A 21,467-nucleotide genomic window follows, 5' to 3' on the forward strand; every position below is an offset into this window, starting at 1 on the left:
CTCTGTCTCAGAGACCCTTCAGAGATGCACTCAACAGACCTGGCACAGGCTTCGAAGGTAGCGACCCCTTCTTTTTAGATTAATATTGCTCCAATGAAAGACTTTTCCCAGCATGTTTCTTAGGGTATGTCTACACTGCATTTAGATACCTATAACTGGCCCATACCAGCTGATATGGGCTCATGTGGCTTGGGCTAAGGGGTTATTTGATTGCAGTGCAGACTCTAGGACCTGGTGAGGCAGGAGGGTAAAGTTAGGTGTGACGGGTTCGGTCCGGAGACCCTCTTGGGACTGTCACCAGATATGCTGGAATTACCTCTGAGCCCGTATTCCACTGCCAGCTTGGGACTGCAGAACCCTGCCTTTTTGAGCCAGACAAGGAAGCCTGCTGCAATACAGACCCAGGGTCTGAATTCACACCCCCAAAGCTGCAGACTTCACTGAAAACAGCTTAGCAAGTATTCCTGTCTCCAGCACCCAGACACCCAGTTCCCAATGGGATCCAAACCCCAAATAAATCCATTTTACTCTGTATAAAGCGTCTACAGGGTAAACTCATAAATTGTCCATTCTCTATAACACCGATAGAGAGATATGCACAGCTGTTTGCTCCCCAGGTATTAATCACTTACTCTGGGTTAATTAATAAACAAGTGATTTTATTAAGTATAAAAAGTAGGATTTAAGTGGTTTCAAGTAATAACAGACAGAACAAAGTAAGTTACCGTGCAAAATAAAACAAAACACGCAAGTCTAAGCCTAATACATTTAATAAACTGAATACAGGGAAATCTCACCCTCAGAGATGTACCAATAAGCATCTTTCACAGACTAGACTCCTTCCTAGTGTGGGCCCAATCCTTTCCCCAGTACAGTTTTTGTTAGTTCCAGCTAAGGTAGTAACTAGGGGATTTCTCATGACTGCAGCCCCCTTTGTTCTGTTCCACCTCCTTTTATGGCTTTGGCACAAGGCGGGAATCTTTTGTCTCTCTGAGTCCCCACCCCTCCTTCTAACTGGAAAAGCACCAGGTTTAAGATGGATTCCAGTACCAGGTGACACGGTCACATGTCCTGTGAGACCCCAAGCCTCCATTCTTTCTGGCGTGATTTACAGGAACACAGGAAGGCTTACAAGTAAACAGAGCCATTTACAACCAATTGTCCTGGTCAATGGGAGCCATCAAGATTCTAAACCACCATTAATGACCCACACTTTGCATAATTACAATAGGACTTCAGAGTAATACTTTGTATTTCTAGCTTCAGATACAATAATGATACATTCATACAAATATGATGAACACACAGTAGATTATAAGCTTTGTAATGATAACAGTTATGTTAGCAACAAGAAGAAGGTCAAGGAAAGTGTGGGCCCCTTACTGAATGGGAGAGGCAACCTAGTGACAGAGGATGTGGAAAAAGCTAATGTACTCAATGCTTTTTTTGCCTCTGTCTTCATGAACAAGGTCAGCTCCCAGACTATTGCACGGGGCAGCACAGTATGGGGAGGAGGTGACCAGCCCTCTGTTGAGAAAGAAGTGGTTCAGAACTATTTAGAAAAGCTGGACGAGCACAAGTCCATGGGGCTGGATGCACTGCATCCAAGGGCGCTAATGGAGTTGGCAGATGTGATTGCAGAGCATTGGCCATTATCTTTGAAAACTCATGGCGATGGGGGGAGGTCCTGGATGACTGGAAAAAGGCCAATGTAGTGCCCATCTTTTAAAAAGGGAAGAAGAAGGATCTGGGGCACTACAGGCCAGTCAGCCTCACCTCAGTCCCTGGAAAAATCATGGAGCAGGTCCTCAAGGAATCAGTTCTGAAGCACTTCGAGGAGAGAAAGTGATCAGGAACAGTCAGCATGGATTCACCAAGGGCAAGTCATGCCTGACTAACCTAATTACCTTCTATAATGAGATAACTGGCTCTGTGGATGAGGGGAAAGCAGTGGACATGTTATTCCTTAATTTTAGCAAAGGTTTTGATATGGTCTTCCACAGTATTCTTGCCAGCAAGTTAAAGAAATATGAGCTGGATGAATGGACTATAAGGTAGATAGAAAGCTGGCTAGATCATCGGGCTCAACGGGTAGTGATCAATGGCTCCAAGTCTAGTTGGCATCTGGTATCAAGCGGCGTGCCCCAAGGGTCGGTCCTGGGGCCAGTTTTGTTCAATATCTTCATTAATGATCTAGAGGATGGCGTGGATTGCACCCTAAGTAAGTTTGCAGATGACACTAAACTGGGAGGAGTGGTAGATATGCTGGAGGGTAGAGATAGGATACAGAGGGACCTAGACAAATTAGAGGATTGGGCCAAAAGAAATCTGATGAGGTTCAACAAGGACAAGTGCAGAATCCTGCACTTAGGACGGAAGAATCCCATGCACTGCTATAGACTAGGGACCAAGTGGTAAGACAGCAGTGCTGCAGAAAAGGACCCAGGGGTTACAGTGGACGAGAAGTTGGATATGAGTCAACAGTGTGCCTTTGTTGCCAAAAAGTCTAACGGCATTTTGGGCTGTATAAGTAGGAGCATTGCCATCAGATTGAGGGATGTGATCATTCCCCTCTATTCGGCATTGGTGAGGCCTCATCTGGAGTACTGTGTCCAGTTTTTGGCCCCACATTACAAGAAGGATGTGGAAAAATTGGAAAGAGTCCAGCGGAGGGCAACAAAAATGATTAGGGTGCTGGAGCACATGACTTTTGAGGAGAGGCTGAGGGAACTAGGATTATTTAGTCTGCAGAAGAGAAGAATGACGGTCGGATTTCATAGATGCTTTCAACTACCTGAAAGGGGGTTCCAAAGAGGATGGATCCAGACTGTTCTCAGTGGTACCAGATGACAGAACAAGGAGTAATGGTCTCAAGTTGCAGTGGGGGAGGTTTAGGTTGGATATTAGGAAAAACTTCTTCACTAGGAGGGTGGTGAAGCACGGGAATGGGTTACCTAGGGAGGTGGTGGAATCTCCTTTCTTAGATGTTTTTAAGGTCAGGCTTGACAAAGCCCTGGCTGGGATAATTTAGTTGGGGATTGGTCCTGCTTTGAGCAGAGGGTTGGACTAGATGACCTCCTGAGGTCCCTTCCAATACTGATATTCTATGATTCTGTGATACCTTACAAGAGACCTTTTGCATGAAGCATATTCCAGTTACATCATATTCAAACTTATAAATATATTTCCATTAAACATAGGGAGTGCAAGGCCACATTAGGATTCTCCCAAACACTTTAAACAGGACAGGTGTGGATTACTGGCCTGCATGGGTTTTGCACAAGTGCGGCAGGACTTAAACCCTGGTGAGAGCCTCAGTGTTCCGGCACAAAAAAAAAGAAAAATTTAGTCCAAAAGATCTAAGACTATCAGGAAATACTAGCTAAAACTAACGTATCACTGACAATAAGAGGGTACACATACAAAGGAGTGAGGGAAGCACTTATGATAACTAGTCTAAGATCACTCTGACAACTGTCACTGGTAGTAAGAAGAAAGTGAGGGAGATCAGGATGAATCCATCCTCTTATACCAGCACGCAATGGTGTGAGGTGACAGAGGGAGCTTGCACTGCCCTGACAGGTACCGCTGAGGGAAAAAGTTCTCTGATAACTGTGCACGAGGCAAGCACACACTTACAGTGATATGGACATGTGCTAGAACTCAAAGAAGAATGCTTCCATTTGGCCAGGTAAATACTTCCAGTCGAATACTTTCGATTATTTAGAAGTACTTCTTGCATGTCCTTTGAGCAAGCCTCTTCCAGTGGTGTTAGCCATGAAGCACCCATGCTGTCAAGTGGAAGGCCTGCAGGTTGGGGGTGGAGGAGATACCCATACCCTGGGAAACCACATCTGGATCCAACGGGAGAGACAGTGGATGTCTGACTGACAAAGCTAGTAGGGTCAAGAACCAGTGTTGCTGAGGCCTTACTGATGCTATAAACATGAGGTGAGCATGGTCTTGTTTGGTCTTAAACAAGACTCTGGGCAATAATGGAATCAGAAGGAATGCATACAGTAGGGTGTTCTTCCAGGGTAGCAGGAATGCATTCATCAACAAACCTTGGCTGTAACTCCCAAGAAACAGAACTGATGGCGCTTTCTGTTGGCCCTTGTTGCAAACAGGTCCACCTGGGAAGTCTCCAGAGATGGAAAAGGTATCTGGACACATCTGGATGAAGTGACTACTCCTGATGATCACTGAAAGACCTGCTGAACTGTTCTGCCAGTGTATTCTGTACTCCTGGAAGATAGTAGTTCTCAGGTGAATGGAGCTGGCTATGCAGAACTCCCAAAGGAGAATCACCTCCTGGCACAATCGAGTAAATTGGGCTCCTCCCTGTCTTCTCACATAAAACACAGTTGCTATATTGTCTGTTAACAGTAGCAGATTTTTCCCCTCAATATGTGGAAGGAAGGCTGAATGAGCTAGAAGGACAGCTCACAATTCCCTGAAACTTATCTGAGCTTTCAAATCTTGGGAAGCCCAAAGACCCTGAGTCTGCAGGGCTTCCCCTGGACAGTCCCTACGGAAAAGGATAAATGGACACAAATCAGACATTAGGAATGGCAATATACAAAAACCTGTAGGAGAACACTTCAATCTCCCTGGACACACAATAGCAGATCTAAAGGTAGCCATCTTGCAGCAAAAAAACTTCAGGACCAGATTTCAAAGAGAAACTGCTGAGCTTCAGTTCATCTGCAAATTTGACACCATCAGCTCAGGATTAAAACAAAGACTGTGAATGGCTTGCTAACTACAAAAGCAGTTTCTCCTCCCTTGGTTTTCACACCTCAACTGCTAGAAAAGGGCCTCATCCTCCCTGATTGAACTAACCTCGTTATCTCTAGCCTGCTTCTTGCTTACATATATATCTGCCCCTGGAAATTTCCACTACATGCATCCGACGAAGTGGGTATTCACCCACGAAAGCTCATGCTCCAAAATGTCTGTTAGTCTATAAGATGCCACAGGACTCTTTGCTGCTTTTACAGATCCAGACTAACATGGCTACCCCTCTGATACCTGAGTCTGCAGTGACCCCATGTGTACTCTCCAACCCAGGAGGACGTATCTGTGACTAAAGTGAGTGCTGGTTGTGGGAGAGCAATGGGGATCTCTATAGAACCTTTCAAAGGGTCTGTCCATCAGTCCAGAGAGGACAAGACTAGCATTGGTACTCGACCCACCACATCTAGATGATGATGGCTCGGGAAATACAACAAAGCTAACCATCCTTGTCACTTTCTGAGGTGTAATGTGGAGTGCTGCTCTACATAGGTACATGCCATCATGTGCCTGTGGAGCCTGAAGCAACTGCATACTGTGGTGACAGGATGTGCTTTTAGTTCCAGAACTAAGCCTCACAGCGTTTTGAACCTTGATTGTGGTAGAAAAGTTTGACGTCCATAGAGTCCAGGACCGCTCTGATAAATTCTATTCTTTGTACCAGTTTCAGAACTGATTTGTTCACATTCACTAGAAGCCCCAGAGCACCGAAGGTGAACTAGATAATGGCTGCGCTGGTCAGTACCTGAAACTTGGACTGGCTTCTCACCAGTAGTCATCCAGGTAAGGGAACACATGGATCCCTGACTTCTGAAGGAACGCTGCTACCACCAATGTGCACTTTATGAAAATGCAAGGAGCTGCCAACAGACTACGTGCAAGCACTGTAAATTGGTAGAGGAATCCATTTACCATGAACTTGAGAAACTTCCAGTGGGGTTTTGGGGGATTGCCAATTGGAAGTAAATATCTTTTAATTCAAGGACAGCATACCAGTCCCCTTGGTCCAGGAAAAGAATAATGGAAGCTAGGGTAACCATGCAGAATTTTATTTTTTTCAAGAATTTGTTTAATTCTCTTATATCTAAGATAGGCCTGAGACTGCCTTTTGCTTTTGGAATAAGAAAGAAGTGGGAACAAAAGTCTGTCCCCCCGAGGAACAAAATAACTTGGAGGAGAGATTGCACCTCCTGCTCAAGGAGAGCCTTGTGAGACTGATCCCTGAAAAGGGACAGGGAAGGGGGGCAGGAAGGGAAATAGAAAAACTGAAGGATGTATCCCAGATCCACTGATCTCAGGTGATGTGGGACCAAGCACTTGGGAGTGGGCTAAATGATTGGTAAACAAACAGGAACAGGAGGGTGGCACTGTGGGAACTGGAACGCTGTTCTCAAACAACCCATCAAAAAGCTTGTTTGGGAGAAGCTGCTGGATGAGAGGAACCTGGAACTGTAGAAGAGGAGGATGGTGATTGTTGCCTCCTGTAATTTCTGCCCCTTTTTCTCGACAGGTCTTGGGATATCGCAGATATCTGTAGATCTGCTGTGGCTAGAACTGCTTCCTTTTTGTTATCTGCATATAGATTCTAAGTGACTTCAGCATTGCCCTAAAATCCTTAAGGCTATAGAGCATAATATCTGTCTTGTCAAAAAAATGGGAGGTATTGGATGGTCTGCTGGACTTCTGTCCGGATGATTGCTGCCATGAACACTGTTTCATAGTTATGGTAGATGCCATGGCTTGAGTTGCTGAGTCATCTGCATCCAAGCTGATCTGAAGGGCTGTTCTGGCTACTACCTTGCCTCCTCCACCATCACAGTGAATTCCTTTCTGCTATTGTCTGGTAACCTGCCCTGGAACTTAAATATGTTATCCCACAAGGTAAATTCATACAGACCAAGGAATGTCTGTTGATTTGCAATCCTAAATTGCAGACCCTTTGTAGAATAAAGTTTTCAATCAAAGAGATCCAGCTTCTTTGAGTCCTTTCCTTTTGGTGTCCCTGCCTCTCCTGCTCATTAACTGCAGCAGCTACTGAGGAATCCAGTGGGAGATGTGTAGACAGGTGCTCAAATCCATTTAGCTGTGGCAGGGATGGAAGATGGAGTATTCCACAAACACCTTGACTGGGTTCATAACATCTCATTGATCAGGAGAGGCACCCTGTTTTGTCCTGCTGAATCCAAAATATCCACCAGCTTGTGGAATTTCTCACAGACCTTCTCTGCATGGATATCCAGGTCTGTGACTACCCTTTCAGTAAGTCCCGGTGAGCTGTATAATCATCTGGTGGGGGAGAACCACACACTGCTTCAACCACTGCATCTGGTAATGAGGAAGAAGAAGCACGTGGATATTAAAATAGAGTTTACTCTATCTCCTCTCCTGAAGGAATCACTAGGGAGGCTTCCACCTGCCAGTACTGGTCCCAGTGCCAATGACAGGAAGATGTTGTCTCTGGTACCGATGCTCCTAATGGGTGCCTGAGAAGAGATACTGAGGAGGATGAGGGGATGACGTGGCAGATGGGGGAAAGCCCACAGGGTCCAGAAAGGCCAATGACATGGTCCTGGGACCTATTCCTGACCAGACCATTGCCTCTTATCTTGTGGTCACTGCTGAAGCTGCTGTGGGAACCATGGGACATAAGCCTCCGACTGAGGATGTTTCTCCTGTCTAGGCTGAGACACATAGGACCCAAACGCTCAGTCTGAAGAAGCTGAAGAATCTGAGTCTTCCAATAATGGGGAAGCAGAACTCATTGGTATCGGAATGAGACAGCCAGAACCCAGACATGGTAGTACCAGAGAAATTGTAGCTGGCTTCCCTCTCAATGGTACTGTTTTCCAAGTTAAGGAAAACGTAGGTGGCATCAGCACCTCACACTTTGGAGGAGCTGGAGTAAGGTTCCTAGGTACTGGTACTGGATTCAGTCCTTCCCGCACTGCTGGGGAAACTAGTACCAAGAGCTCTCTAACAGCTGCATATGCCTCTGATGTACTGGTAATGCTTTTTGGCTTTGACGTACCAGGAGATAGCCTGAAGCAGCAGGAGTGGGCACTTCAGGGGTTGGTCTCAACGGACCTGACAGAGGCTCCGGATTCAACAACCACTTCTTAGTTGAATAGTATTTTGGGCAGTGAGTACTTTCAACATTCCTCTCAGAATTCTTGCCTCTACAAGGCTTAGGTACTATAGGTCTTGTCCTGTGAGAGAAGTAGTGAGTCCCTGGAGGTCTTTTGTGCCTCTGACTTTGCACTGGTGACAACAATCAAAAACTCAGATAATTACAGGGGAACATTTTAAACTGATGGTGATGTACTGGTGCCTGCTCCAAAATGTAAAGCTTCAAGGGAGGACAGAGCACTGCCTCCATATCAGTACCCTTATGCTGAGCTGTTCTGTCCTTTTTAGAGCAAAGCTTAAATCCCTTACAAAGGTCACATTTGTCATTCACATGGGAGTCCACCAAGTATTTAAGGCAGCTGGGGTGTGGGTCGCTCACTGGCATTGGTTTGCTGCATGAGTGGCATAATTTAAACCCCAAAGATTGAGGCATGGCTCATGACACTGGTACCATTACTGAAAATAAAACTGGTCAGCATAAAACCCTCTGAAACTTATATCTAACTAATCACTATCTTAACCATAATCTAGCTAGCTAACTATGAAACTACTCTAAGTAAAAACAGGTATATGTACAAGGAATTAAGGGATGAACTTGCAGTAGCAAGGCTGTAATCGCTCCAAAAATCATCACAGGTGGTAAGAAGGAACTGGGGGTGAGGGGATCGATGGTGGCTCTGCCCTTTATACCTTCACACAGTGGCATGCAGCAGCAGAGAGTGCTCAAGCAACCAAGGGGTACCACTGAGGGAAAAAATCTCCAACAACCATGCGCTGGGTGTACACACCTACAGTGGAATAGACATGTGCAATCATTCAAAGAAGAACATATGCTGATCTCACAGTCCTATAGCTAGAGCTGGGGAAATAATATATAACAAATAATTTATTTGATAAATTTTACCTCTTGTTTTGTTCATGAATAGTCTCTGAACTGATCATGATTTAATCTATTCATTTGTAAACAATTATTTCCCTAACATTTTCTGCAAATAATTCATTTGTAACTCATCTGCAAACTGTTAATATTTGAAATTCAAGTCAGTTTGATTGGACATATAGGCCACAAAATATTGTTTCTGTTCCCAGATTGGATGGGCATAATTCTTGGAATGAGGCTTCTAATGTGAGTACTCATGAACATAAATTTGAAATTTGCCTTCTAAAATATTCTGCAATTAAAATTGGCTGAAAATTCATATATTAGACTGTTTAAGGATATCAGTTATAAGGGGCATGAACACAGCTGAAGAGAATTAGTTGAATAGTTGTAATTAGTATTTGCAGAAATGGTTCTGCAATATCCACCTTGCTCTTGTCTAAGCTTCTGTCTTCTCTACAATTCCCATTTCCCTGCTTGATCCCCAGCTGTGATGTTATGTATAATTCAGGACCTGATTCTGCAAACATATTCACATGCTTAACTTTAAGCATATGACTAGCCCCATAAAGGTCAACATGACTAGTCGTGCTTAAAGTTAAGGATATATTTAAAGTTTTTAGGTTCTAGGCCTTAGACTGTAAAATCCCTGGAGTCAAGAACCTATCATTTTTGGTTCCATCTATAAAGTGTTATGCAAGCTTATGGCCCTAAAATTACAAATAAATAAATTAAAAGAATAAAAGAAAAACTGGACACAGAAGAAAAAAGTATCGAGGAGGCTTCAAGGAAATACAAAGGCTGATTGCTATGATACAATCCTACACTATTTAAAATATGATAAATTCTTTTTTAGGGTAGAACACTATGCACATCCAATGCAATCTGTCAAAAAGCACGTACCTTACATTCCTTTATTTGCATTTCTCCTTGGAGTGAGAAAACATGTGTTTCCCCTCTAAAGCTTGTAATACATGTGTCTCCCCTCCAAAACCAATAAAACACTTTCTTCTGCTGACATGAACATAAAAGATCTATGGGCATAAAAGACTATTAATGTGGATTTTGTTTTCCTTGCCAAATTTGAGGTGAATCAGAAAGGCATGATAAAGATAAGGGAGCTACGAAGATAAGTAGTTTTTCACTTTTTAAAAAAGTCTTTTAATTTTTTTGGAACATATCTAAAAATTATCATGGCTTAGAAACTTCACATTTATTTTATCCATCTTTGAATACCATGGCAATTAGGATATCTAAGTATTTTTAGAAAGTCTGTTGCTCTTAATTCATCATTTCATGAGCAGCATGAAAATTGTCTATAATCCAGTTTTGTGTTCTTCATAATCACCCTGCACTGTTGAACTTGTCACTTACTGAGAACTCAAACTAAATTTAAGGAGTTATGTAAGTTATTAATTCAATTTGCCATGTTAAAGGACTGCTTGTGGAGCTTATTAGCTTGCAAGGTCTCCTGTGGAACTTGTAAATTAAGCCATACCAATTAAATGACTACTGTCAACTTGAAACCTAGACAGTTTTAAAAAATGAATTAAAAGCAGTTTTGGTTGCTACACCTGCGCCTGGGTCCGCCGCCAACTTTTGTAGTTTTACAAGTTATAGCTTCCTATTTTTTTTAAATTTTCCTCTCCCCTGTTCTGCAAAAAAAAAAAAAAAAAAAACCCACAAAAACAAGCCAGGAATCTGACTATAAAATGCATAAAGAAATCAAAGAAACAAGGTGGGTGAGGTAATATCTCTTATTGGACCAACTTCTGTAGGTGAGGCCTTGTCTACCCTACAGAGTTTTGTCAACAAAAGGCAGCTTTTGACAACAAAACAGTGAATGCGTACACACTGCGATGCGACTTTTGTCAGTAAAAATGCCCTGTTTCACCAACAAAATAAAACCACCCCGACAAGAGACATAAGGCTTTCTGTGCAAAATTTTTGTTGACAATGTGCCAGTGTAGACACCACACTTGATTTTATCGCTCTACTTGGTCTCCAGGAGGTGTCCCACAATGCCCAATCTGACCGCGCTGGTCAGCAGTTTGAACTGCACTGCCCTGCAACCAGGTAAATAACCATGCTCCCCTCCCTCTTAGAAGCCCCAGGAATTTTTGAAATTCCATTTCCTGTTGGCTCGGCATGGAGAGGTCTCATCGCATCTTCCCAGTTGACTATAGGGGTTATCGCAGCAAACGCTCTCCCGCTTGGAGCTGCTGGATCTGATCAGTATATTGGGAGAGAAGACTGTCCCAGCTGTGCTTGAGCTGTAGGAATTTTGATATCTATGGGCAGATCTGTCGAGGCTCGTACGAAAAGGGCTATGGTCAGGACACACTGCAGTGCAGAGTGAAGATAAAGGAGCTGAGGCAGGCGTACCATAAGGTGAGGAAGGCGAACTGTCACTCTGGTGCTGCACCTTAGACCTGCTGGTTCTAAGGGGGCTGTCCTCGGTGGTGACCCCACCTTCACCGCCAAGAGCCCCGTGGATACTTCAGCGGGCCTGTAGGTGGCAGAAAGAGGACCTAACTCAGAGAACAAAGTTACTGATGAAGAGGTGGGTTAGACAATGATGTGGAGCTCCCAGAAGGGTCACCCGGTGAGGCACTCCAGAGTTGTCTAGCCAGTCTCAGCAGTTGCTCTCCGGTGAGCAAGAACCAGGAGAGGAGACGCCTGGTAAATGGCTGTGGTTTGCGTAGCATGGGTTCAGGGTACAGAAATGTACAAGGCTGGTTGTGTTTCTGTGTGCTGGACATTTGCCCATGAAGCTAATCATTACAGCAGAACAGGGTATTGATGCACATCAAGATCTCATGGGAATCCTCCAGAGAGATCTCTTGAAAGTTTCCTGGAGGTACTTGGCAATCCTCTGCTGAAGGTTCCTTGGCAGAGATCCTTTGTTCCTTTTCCCATTGTAGGAAACTTTCCCGCGCCATTTGGCAATCACTTGTGCAGGGACCAAAGAGGCACACAGGCGACAGCATAGGGACCACGGTGGAAGCCACAAGTGTGTAGTAGATGTACCCTCACTTCCCTGCTTATCCTCAGAAGTGAGATATCCGCTACAATGACCCCCACCTGTGGAAAAGTGTGGGAGAATTTTAGAATTTTTTCCCTAGTCGGCTGCACTGCAACCTTTGCAGAGTGCTCTTTTCACCAAGTAAAGCACCCGTTCCCCCATCCCCCAACCAACACTCACCATGCTTTGGGTATTCACCGAGATGTGTGCTTGCCAAAGATCAGTGAGAAAGTGATTGTTATGTTACCAGAGGTGTATTTTACTGAAATGTTTCAATGCTATGAGTGAACTTAACAATCATGCTTCTGTGCATTGTTCCTTGTGCTTCAGTAAATGTGGCCTTCAGGAACACCCCATACACACCTACTGAGTGTCTCTGCCGGATAAGAAAGCACCCAAGATGGGGCAAAGAAGACACGTTCCGGAAGGTACTGCACTTCTCCAATGCAGAGAAAAGGGAACGCAAGGAGTGGAGGCAAGCAGAAAGGCAGGACCGAAAAGAAAATCAGGAGTTTGTAAAGGATGCTACTGAGCGGATGATTAAAGTCATGGAGAAGCAAACCAAGATGCTGAAGTCCTTAATAACGCTGCAGACTGAGCAGATGCATGCCTGCTCTCCCCTGCAGGACATTCAGAACTCTTTTACAAGCCTCCCCTCCACCCCAACTCCGCCCGCCCAGTCCTTTCTGCTTTCCCGGAGTTCTTGGGTTTCCCCTTCAATTCCCCCCTTGGACAACTTTCAAAATGATAGCTGGACATAAACACAGCTCTTAAAATCTGTCCTTCCCTGGTACCTCCTTTCCCACCAAGCACCTTTGTGTGTGTGTTGTTTCTTGTTTAATAAAAGCAAAGTTTTTGAACAGTAACTCATCTTTATTTGTTTCCGACAAATTGAGATAGCAGGCACTACTGGTAAATACACAGGCAGTTTATTCATGTGCTCACTGGAATGTAAGGCCTCAAATGTCATCATTGCTTCCTAGAAAAACGACATGTAATGTAACATGGCAGCACCAATCACAGAGATATACATTACTGGTTCTCATTTTCAAAGTGTTGCCTCAAAGTCTCCCTGATTCGAATTGCCCCCCTCTGATAGCCCTGGTATCTGGCTGCTCAAAATCAGCAGCCAAGCAGTCTGCTTCAACACTCCACCCCTGAGCAAACCTTTCACCCTTAGCTTCACAAAGATTATGCAGTGTACAGCACGTGGCTATGACCATGGGAATATTATCTTCATTGAGGTGTAACCTGCCATAAAGACAGACATCGCCAGAGGGCGTTTAATCTGCCAAAAGCACATTCCACTGTCATCCGGCACCTACTCAGCCTATTGTTGAACTGCTCCTTACTGCCGTCCAGGTTTCCTGTGTAAGGTTTCATGGGCCTGTAAGGGGTACACCGGGTCTCCCAGGATCACTATGGGCATTTCAGCATCCCCCCTTGTAATCTTCTGGTCTGGAAACAAAGTCCCTGCTTGTAGCTTTCTATACAGGCCAGTGTTCCTGAAGATGTATGCATCATGCACCTTCCTGGACCCCCCGCGTTGATGTCAATGAAATGCCCACAGTGATCCACAAGCACCTGCAACACCATGGAGGAGAACCCCTTCCTATTGATGTACTCCATTGCAAGGTGGTCTGTGCCAAAATTGGAATGTGTGTGCCATCTATCACCCCTACACAGTTAGGGAAACCCATTTCTGCAAAGCCTTCCACCTAATTAATTGATTAATTGATCTTTGACTATTAGCGGTAAATATGCCCAATGGCCTGTGATGGGATGTTAGATGGGGTGGGATCTGAGTTATTACAGAGAATTCTTTCCTGGGTGTCTGGCTGGTGAGTCTTGCCCACATGCTCTGGGTTTAGCTGATTGCCATATTTGGGGTCGGGAAGGAATTTTCTTCCAGGGCAGATTGGCAGAGGCCCTGGGGTTTTTTTGCTTTCCTCTGCAGCATGGGGCACAGGTCACTTGCTGGAGGATTCTCTGCACCTTGAAGTCTTCAAACCACGATCTGAGGACTTCAATAGCTCAGACATAGGTTAGGGGTTTGATACAGGAGTGGGTGGGTGAGATTCTGTGGCCTGCATTGTGCAGGAGGTCAGACTCGACGATTATAATGGTCCCTTCTGACCTTAAAGTCTATGATTCTATTTCACACACAATTCTCAGAGTCTTGGTCCTTTGGAGCAGGATGCGATTTATTGCCCTGCACACTTGCATTAATGGAGCCCCAATGATCGACTTCCTGACTCCAAATTGACTCACAACCGACTGGTAGCAGTCTGGAGTTGCCAGCTTCCACACAGTGATTGCCACATGCTTCTCTACCGATAGGGCAGGTCTTATTCTGGGGTCCTTGTGATGGAGTGCTGGGGCGAACTCCGCATACAGTTCCAGGAAGGTGGCTTTCTGCATCCAAAAGTTCTGTAGCCACTGCTCATCACCCCAGATGTGCACGATGATACAATCCCACCATTCAGTGCTTGTTTCCCAAGCCCAAAAGCGACAGTCCACCCTCTGCAGCTGTTCTGTGAATGCCAAAAGCAATCTAAAGTTGCTCCTGTGTGTTGCATCCACACAGCATGTCAGGCAATTGGGAGTCTTCTTCAGTTAGAAACTTTGTGATTAACTGCACTGCCATCCGCGATGTCTTCATGACAATTATCAGAGCATAGAAGAGCAGTGTGGGATTATCCCGTCTCACAAAGATGCCGGGGTTCACAGCAAATAAGGGCCATTGAAAATGTCACAAAAGAAAGCCAGAAGCCCGTGGAATGCTGGGACAGAAAGCAATGTATCATGAGACGTGATCTGCTCTGCCTTCCCACAACACCTAGCAGCAGAAGTTATCGAGCTGGACTGTTGGATAGGTATCTACAATGCATTGCTCACACTGTCAATGATAGTGCTCCAACTCTGGATGCGCTCTGCTGACAGAGGGAGCGAGTGTGAACGTGACTTACTGATTTTTATTATAGCGATTTTTGAGTGTTGACATCACTTTTGTTGATAAAACTCTGTAGTGTAGACAAGGCCTTTAAGAGACAAGCTTTTGAGCTTCCACTGAGCTCTTCTTCAGGTCTGGAAAACGTACTCAGTGTCACAGCTAAATACAAGGTAATACAGCATAAGTAGTTAACACATATTGTAACAGATCGTTCAAGGTGAAGTGGCCATTTAACACCTCTGCAGTCATAGGGCAAAAAAAAAGGGATTACTGAGTTATAGATTGTTGTAACAAGCCATACATCCAGTATCTTTATTAAGTCCATGATTTAGTGGCTAGTGAATTAGGAATTTAAGCTTCCAGGCTCGTCTTTTGAAGATTTTATGCAGATTTCCTTTGAGGATGAGGAATAAGAGGTCAAATAGGAAGTGATCAGGCTGTGAAAAGTGTTCACCCATGGTGATGTGTTTTTTTTCCTTTTATCATTTTTTTGTGTGAGTTAATTTGAGAACATAGTGACTGTCTCATTTCACCCACATAGTTATTATTGGGGCATTCAGTCCACTGGATGAGGTACACCATATGTTGTAATAGGCATGTGTAGGACTCATGGATCGTGAAAGATATATTGTGGGGGGTACTGATCATCATGGCAGTGGGATATGCCTACACGTTTTGCATCTGTTGTTGTGGCAGGGTCTGGTGCTGCTTTGAGTTGGTGTCGCTTGCTTGCTTCTGACGATGAGTTTGGTGAAGTTGGGGGGTTTCTGAGGCTAAAAGAAGGAATTCAGGAAAGATTTCATTCAGGATGTGGTCCCCATCAAGTATGGATTGCAACTGTTTAATCATACCCCATATGGGTTCCAGTGTGGCATGGTAGGTGACAACTAGGGGCATGTGGTTGGAGGGTTTTCTTTTCCATATTGAAACAGGTTCTCCCAAGGTATTTGGGTGGCCTGTTCCATGACATGATCTGTTTGTCTGGTGAAGTGTCCTTGTATGGTGAAGGCTCTTTAGAACACTCCCAAACAGCATCAATTTCCTGGACACCACAATCAGCATCAACTATGGAACTATGGAATCCTACAGACAACTGCATATAAGAAACTCACAGATCAACACACTTACCTTCACAGATCCAGCCACCCCAAATACAGATCCAGTAACCACCTATCTACAGCCAGGCACTCAGATAAAACTAAATATGCTCCAAGGAGAAAGTCTGGATACACACCTAACACACCTAAAACTGCCTTCATCAAACAAGGACACTTGTACTGCAGACAGTGGTACTGGAGGCCTCAGTGCTGAGAGGATGATACTGGATCATTTGTGTGGTACCAAAAAACCTAGCCCTCAGGCATGATGACTGGTGCCTAACAGGATGACAGAAGAACTCTTTTGGGGCCTTATGTTACCTTTAGCCTCTGAAACTTGAGAGAATATGTGGCTCTTAGAGGAAGGACCTGGTAAAGGAAACCTAGGTCTCTTCTCCTTGTGAACCTGGTGCTCTTTCCTCCCCCTGTCACCTGAGATTTTACCAAGCAAGAAGGATGTGTTTTATCAAGCAAGGAGGATATATCTTTGGAAGCAGGAACTTTAGCCCCATGAGTGTAGGATCCAGCAAGAGCACTTTTAACTGAGTACTCAAAAGTTTCTGCCTCAGGAATCCTAGACTCTGAGAATGGATGTGTTGCTCTCTCCAAAAGAAGTATTTTTAAATGAGACTCCCTAGCTCTTTGCATTCGGTTAGAGAAAGATTTATCGAGGGCACATCTTTCGGTAGTGCACCTGTGATGGGGGACACACTTACCCTTGGAGTGCCCCCTGGTATTGCCAGTATCATCTGCTCTGAAACCTCCTACTAGCCATCTACTGCTCTCTCCCTTCTGTGGTATCCAGAAGGTCCAAGTGAAAGTTCACAAAACATCCCAACACAAATATCTTTCAGGTTCCCCTTCAGCCTATCCTTTGGGGTCAGTCTTTAGCCTCATCCTGAGCTCAATATTCCTTAGGTAATCACCCTCCAGATGCAAAGCATGACTAATTGTTTTTCCCCTTTCTAGCAAATGATGGGAGTCACCCCAAAACAGTGCTCCATCGCCACATACATCCGGTATGCCTATTGTTTAGAGCAGGGGTCTCAAACTCAAATGACCACGAGGGCCACATGAGGACTAGTGCATTGGCCCGAGGGCTGCATCACTGACACCCCCCCTGGCCCTGCCCCTGCCCCCACTCCACCCCTTCCATGAGGCCCTGCTCCTGCCCCATCTCTTCACCTCCTCCCCTGAGCGCGCTGCTCCCCGCTCCTCCCCCCTCCCTCCTGGAAAGCGTTAAGCACCACCAACAGCTGTTTGGTGGCTTGGCGGTGGGAAGCGCCTGGAGGTAGGCGGAAAAAAAAAGAACAGTAATATAGTAGTATAGTATTAAAATATAGTATGCTATAAAAAAGTTAATAAATTGACTTTTAATTAACTTCTTTAACTGTAATGTGAAAAGTCAGTGCTAATTTTGACAGTCATCTCATTTTTGGCCACTTAGCTGGCAGCGTTTTGCATCAACCAGAGCATCAATATTAGGTTTGATATCCTGAGACGAAACCAATCTCAGTGTTGCTTTCAAATGTTCATCAGTGAGCCTTGACCTTAACACAGATTTGTTAATCTTTATTGAAGAGCAAAACTGTTCACATATATATGTACTTCCAAACATTGCCATTATCCTTACGGAAGCAGAGAATAACATGGGAAATCTGCCTTGTGAAAGAAACCTGTAGAATTCTGTAATTCCAACATCTGTATATTTCTGTTTCAAAATGGTGTCACACTGAAGCTCCACTAACTCCATCTACATTTCCTCTGCAACATAGTCAATTTCAACAGCAAATGGTGTGGAAAAAAGTTGAAAATGTGGTTCAAGTGACTTGAAATCTTTAAACCGCACAAACTGTTTGTGTAAGTTAGAAATGATCTCTGCATATTCTTTCAAGGATTTGGGTTCAACTTTTCCTAAGGAATTCAGAGTCGAGAAATGAACCAAATTGCCAGCAGTCAGTTGTTCCCCCCCAAAGTAAGCTTGACTTTGAATGACTTAACACTGTCATACTTCTGTGTTATCACCTGTTTTCTTCCCTGAAGTTTCAAGTTCAGTGCATTCAGGTGATCAGTTACATCTGTTAGAAAAGCAAGGTTGCAGATAAAAGGGGAATCAGCAAGCTGTGGAACCTCCTTGTTTTTCATTTTAATGAAGGAATCAGTCTCCTCTCTAAGTGCAAAAACACGCTTCAAAACATTTCCACAACTCAGCCATCTAACTTGAGTGTGATACAGAAGTTCCCCATATTCGCTGTCCATACTTGCTAGAAAAGAAGTGAACTGTCTGTGATTCAGCCCTCGTGCACATATAAAGTTAACAGGGGGAGGGATAGCTCAGTGGTTTGAGCATTGGTCTACTAAACCCCGAGTTGGGAGTTCAATCCTTGAGGGGGCCATTTAGGGAACTGGGGTAAAAAATCTGCCTGGGAATTAGTCCTGCTTTGAGCAGGGGGTTGGACTAGATGACTTCCTGAGGTCCCTTCCAACTCGAATATTCTATGAGTCCATACATCTATAACTTCCTTCATTTGTAGACTTTTACTACACAGGGCTTCTTGGTGCAAAATACAATGTATACTGGTGAAGCTAATTCCTGGTATATTGAGGCTGTTCAGTTTGGTCTTCAATAACCCAACCACATCAACGTTTCTAGAGCACATTGATGGCGCACCATCCATAGCCAAAGATACGAGTTTGTTCCATGGCAGCACAGCTTTTTCAATGCACTCTTCCAGTCCTTGAAATATGTCATGTCCCATTGTGGTACCCTTCAGTGGCATTAAGTCTAACAATTCTTCAGTTATATTCAAATTACAATCCACACCTCTAATGAACACTGCACACTGTGCGGTATCTGATACATCAGTACTCTCATCAAGAGCAATTGAAAATGCTTTGAAGTCTTTTGCCATTTGAATCAATTGTTTTTGCACATTATCAGCTAAATCCATTATCCTGCATGCAACTATATTGGCAGACAAGCTTATGCCTTCAAAAACTTTCTTCCTATCAGGACATAAAATTTCGCTGGCCTTCATAAGACATTCTTTTATGAATAAGCCTTCTGTAGAAGGTCGCGATGATTTAGCTATCATTTCGCTTATCACAAAACTTGCTCTTACTGAATCTTCACTAGACTTGTTAATCCTCGAAAAAAAATTTCTTTGCTTGGCAAATGCTGCTTTAAGTTGCTGAACTTTTTCCTCTCGGACTTTTCCAGTGAATGCATCATATTTTTCATGGTGCATCATGTCGTAGTGCCAACACACGTTATACTCCTTGGGAACAGCAATCATTTGCTGACAAATAAGGCATTGAATTTTATCTTTTACCTCTGAAAAAATATAAATTCTCCCATTTGTCTTGAAAAACTCTCTTTTCTTCCATGAGTGGTCTTTTTTTCGACGAAGTCATTTCCAAGCGGTTTTAATAAAATATACACACTCAGTAAAGCCCCCCACACTGCACTGGGCTGCACCACCACTCCACTCCTGCTCTGCCTCTTCCAGGGGTGGCAGGTTTGTAGAAAGTTTGGTGGTGCCCAGAACCTGCCCTCCCCCAAACTCTGCCCCCACCTGCCTAAGGCTCTGGGAAGGAGTTTGGGTGGGGGAGGAGGTCTGGGGTGCAGACTCTGGGATGGAGTTTGGGGATAGGAGGGGTGCAGGGGTGAGGGCTGTGGGGCTGGGGGTGAGGGGTTTGGGGCATTGGAGAGGCTCAGGACTAGAGCAGGGGAAGGGCAGCGTGCCCTGGCCCTAGTGAAGGAGGGCACTAGGACCCTGTGGCAGCAGGTGATGCCGGAAGCCAGCAGAGCCAAGTGGAGTCAGCATGAGCTGCAGGCTCTGGGGCGATGAGGGGGCAGCAAGTGAGGCCGGGGGACACTCGGGGGAGGTGCGTGGGGGAGGCAGGTGGGGCCGGGGGAGAGACCCAGCCCCAAACATTGGGGCGCAGTGTGCGGGGAGCTTAGCTGCCATATAAAACAACTTGGGGGGGGGTTGAGGGGAGTTTGGCGGTGACAGGAAGTAACTGGGTGTGTGTGTGCAGGAAGCTTGGCAGACAGCAGGGAAGAGCTCCACGGGCTGCAGACCCCTGGTTTAGAGCCATCATAACCTTGCATGATGAGCAATTTTTGCAGCCTGGCTGACCCTGGGAGCAGCTCACATTAAAAAAAAACAAAACAAAAAATGAGCAAGTTACCTTCCAAAAGGAAGAACTGAAACATCATAAAAAAAAATCAATGACACTAACCCTTATTACCAGTTAACTATCCACTAAGGTGGGGTAGTCAATTATTTTTTTTAACGGTTCAAATTTCATGGTCAAGGTATACCCAAGGTAGGGTTGCCACATTTCTAATTGCTGGTAACCCTAAGGCTCCACCTCTTCCCCCGAGGCCCTGCCATGTTCTGCCTCTTTCCTTGAGGCCCTGCTCCTTCTCTGTCTTTTCCCCCAAGACCCCACCCCTGTTCCGCCTCTTCCCCCCAGGTTCTGCCCCAGTAGCTCGCTCCTCCCCCCATCACTTTCTGGATCATCTCCATCTCCCTCCCTCCACCTCCAGCTGGGCTCCCTCTGCTGTGGGGCTGGGATGGGCGCTGCTGCTGCAGCCTTACAAAAAGCCAGCTTGCAGGTAGGAGGCAGCCATGGCTGAGCAGGGGCTAATGACCTCCCCTATCCCATAGTACATAAGAACATAAGAATGGCCATACTGGGTCAGACCAAAGGTCCATCTAGCCCAGTATCCTTTCTTCTGACAGTGGCCAGTGCCAGGTGCCCCAGAGGGAAGGAACAGAACAGGTAATCATCAAGTGATCCATCCCCTGTCGCTCATTCCCAACTTCTGGCAAACAGAGGCTAGGGACACCATTCCTGCCCATCCTGGCTAATAGCCATTGATGGATCTATCCTCCATGAATTTACCTCATTCTTTTTTGAACCCTGTTATAGTCTTGGCCTTCACAACATCCTCTGGTAAGAAATTCCACAGGTTGACTGTGCGTTCTGTGAAGAAATACTTCCTTTTATTTGTTTTAAACCTGCTGCCCATTAATTTCATTTGGTGACCCCTGGTTCTTGTGTTATCTACTTTCTCTACATCAGTCATGATTTTATAGACCTCAATTATATCTCCCCTTAGACGTCTCTTTTCCAAGCTGAAAAGTCTCAGTCTTATTAATCTCTCCTCATACGGAAGCCATTCCATATCCCTAATCATTTTTGTTGCCCTTTTCTGAACCTTTTCCAATTCCAATATCTCTTTTTTTGAGATGGGGTGACCACATCTGCACACAGTATTCAAGATGTGGGTGTACCATGGATTTATATAGAAGCAACATGATATTTTCTGCCCTATTACTTATCCTTTTCTTAATTATTCCCAGCAATCTGTTCACTTTTTTGACTGCCGCTGCACATTGCGTGGATGTTTTCAGAGAACTATCCACAATGACTCCAAGATCTCTTTCTTGAGTGGTACCAGCTAATTTAGATCCCATCATTTTATATGTATAGTTGAGATTATGCTTTCCAATGTGCATTACTTTGCATTTACCAACATTAAATTTCATCTGCTATTTTGTTGTCCAGTCACCCGGTTTT

General features: G+C 44.7%; 1 protein-coding gene across 4 annotated transcripts in view; it reads right to left on the reverse strand.

Moving 5' to 3' along the window:
• Positions 1–21,467, reverse strand: part of SPAG17 (sperm associated antigen 17) — a 270,281-nt gene that overhangs the window by 201,257 nt on the left and 47,557 nt on the right. The gene's annotated exons all lie outside the window — the stretch shown is intronic.

This window comes from Mauremys reevesii, linkage group 1, assembly GCF_016161935.1.
Source record: "Mauremys reevesii isolate NIE-2019 linkage group 1, ASM1616193v1, whole genome shotgun sequence".
Lineage (NCBI taxonomy): Eukaryota > Metazoa > Chordata > Testudines > Geoemydidae > Mauremys > Mauremys reevesii.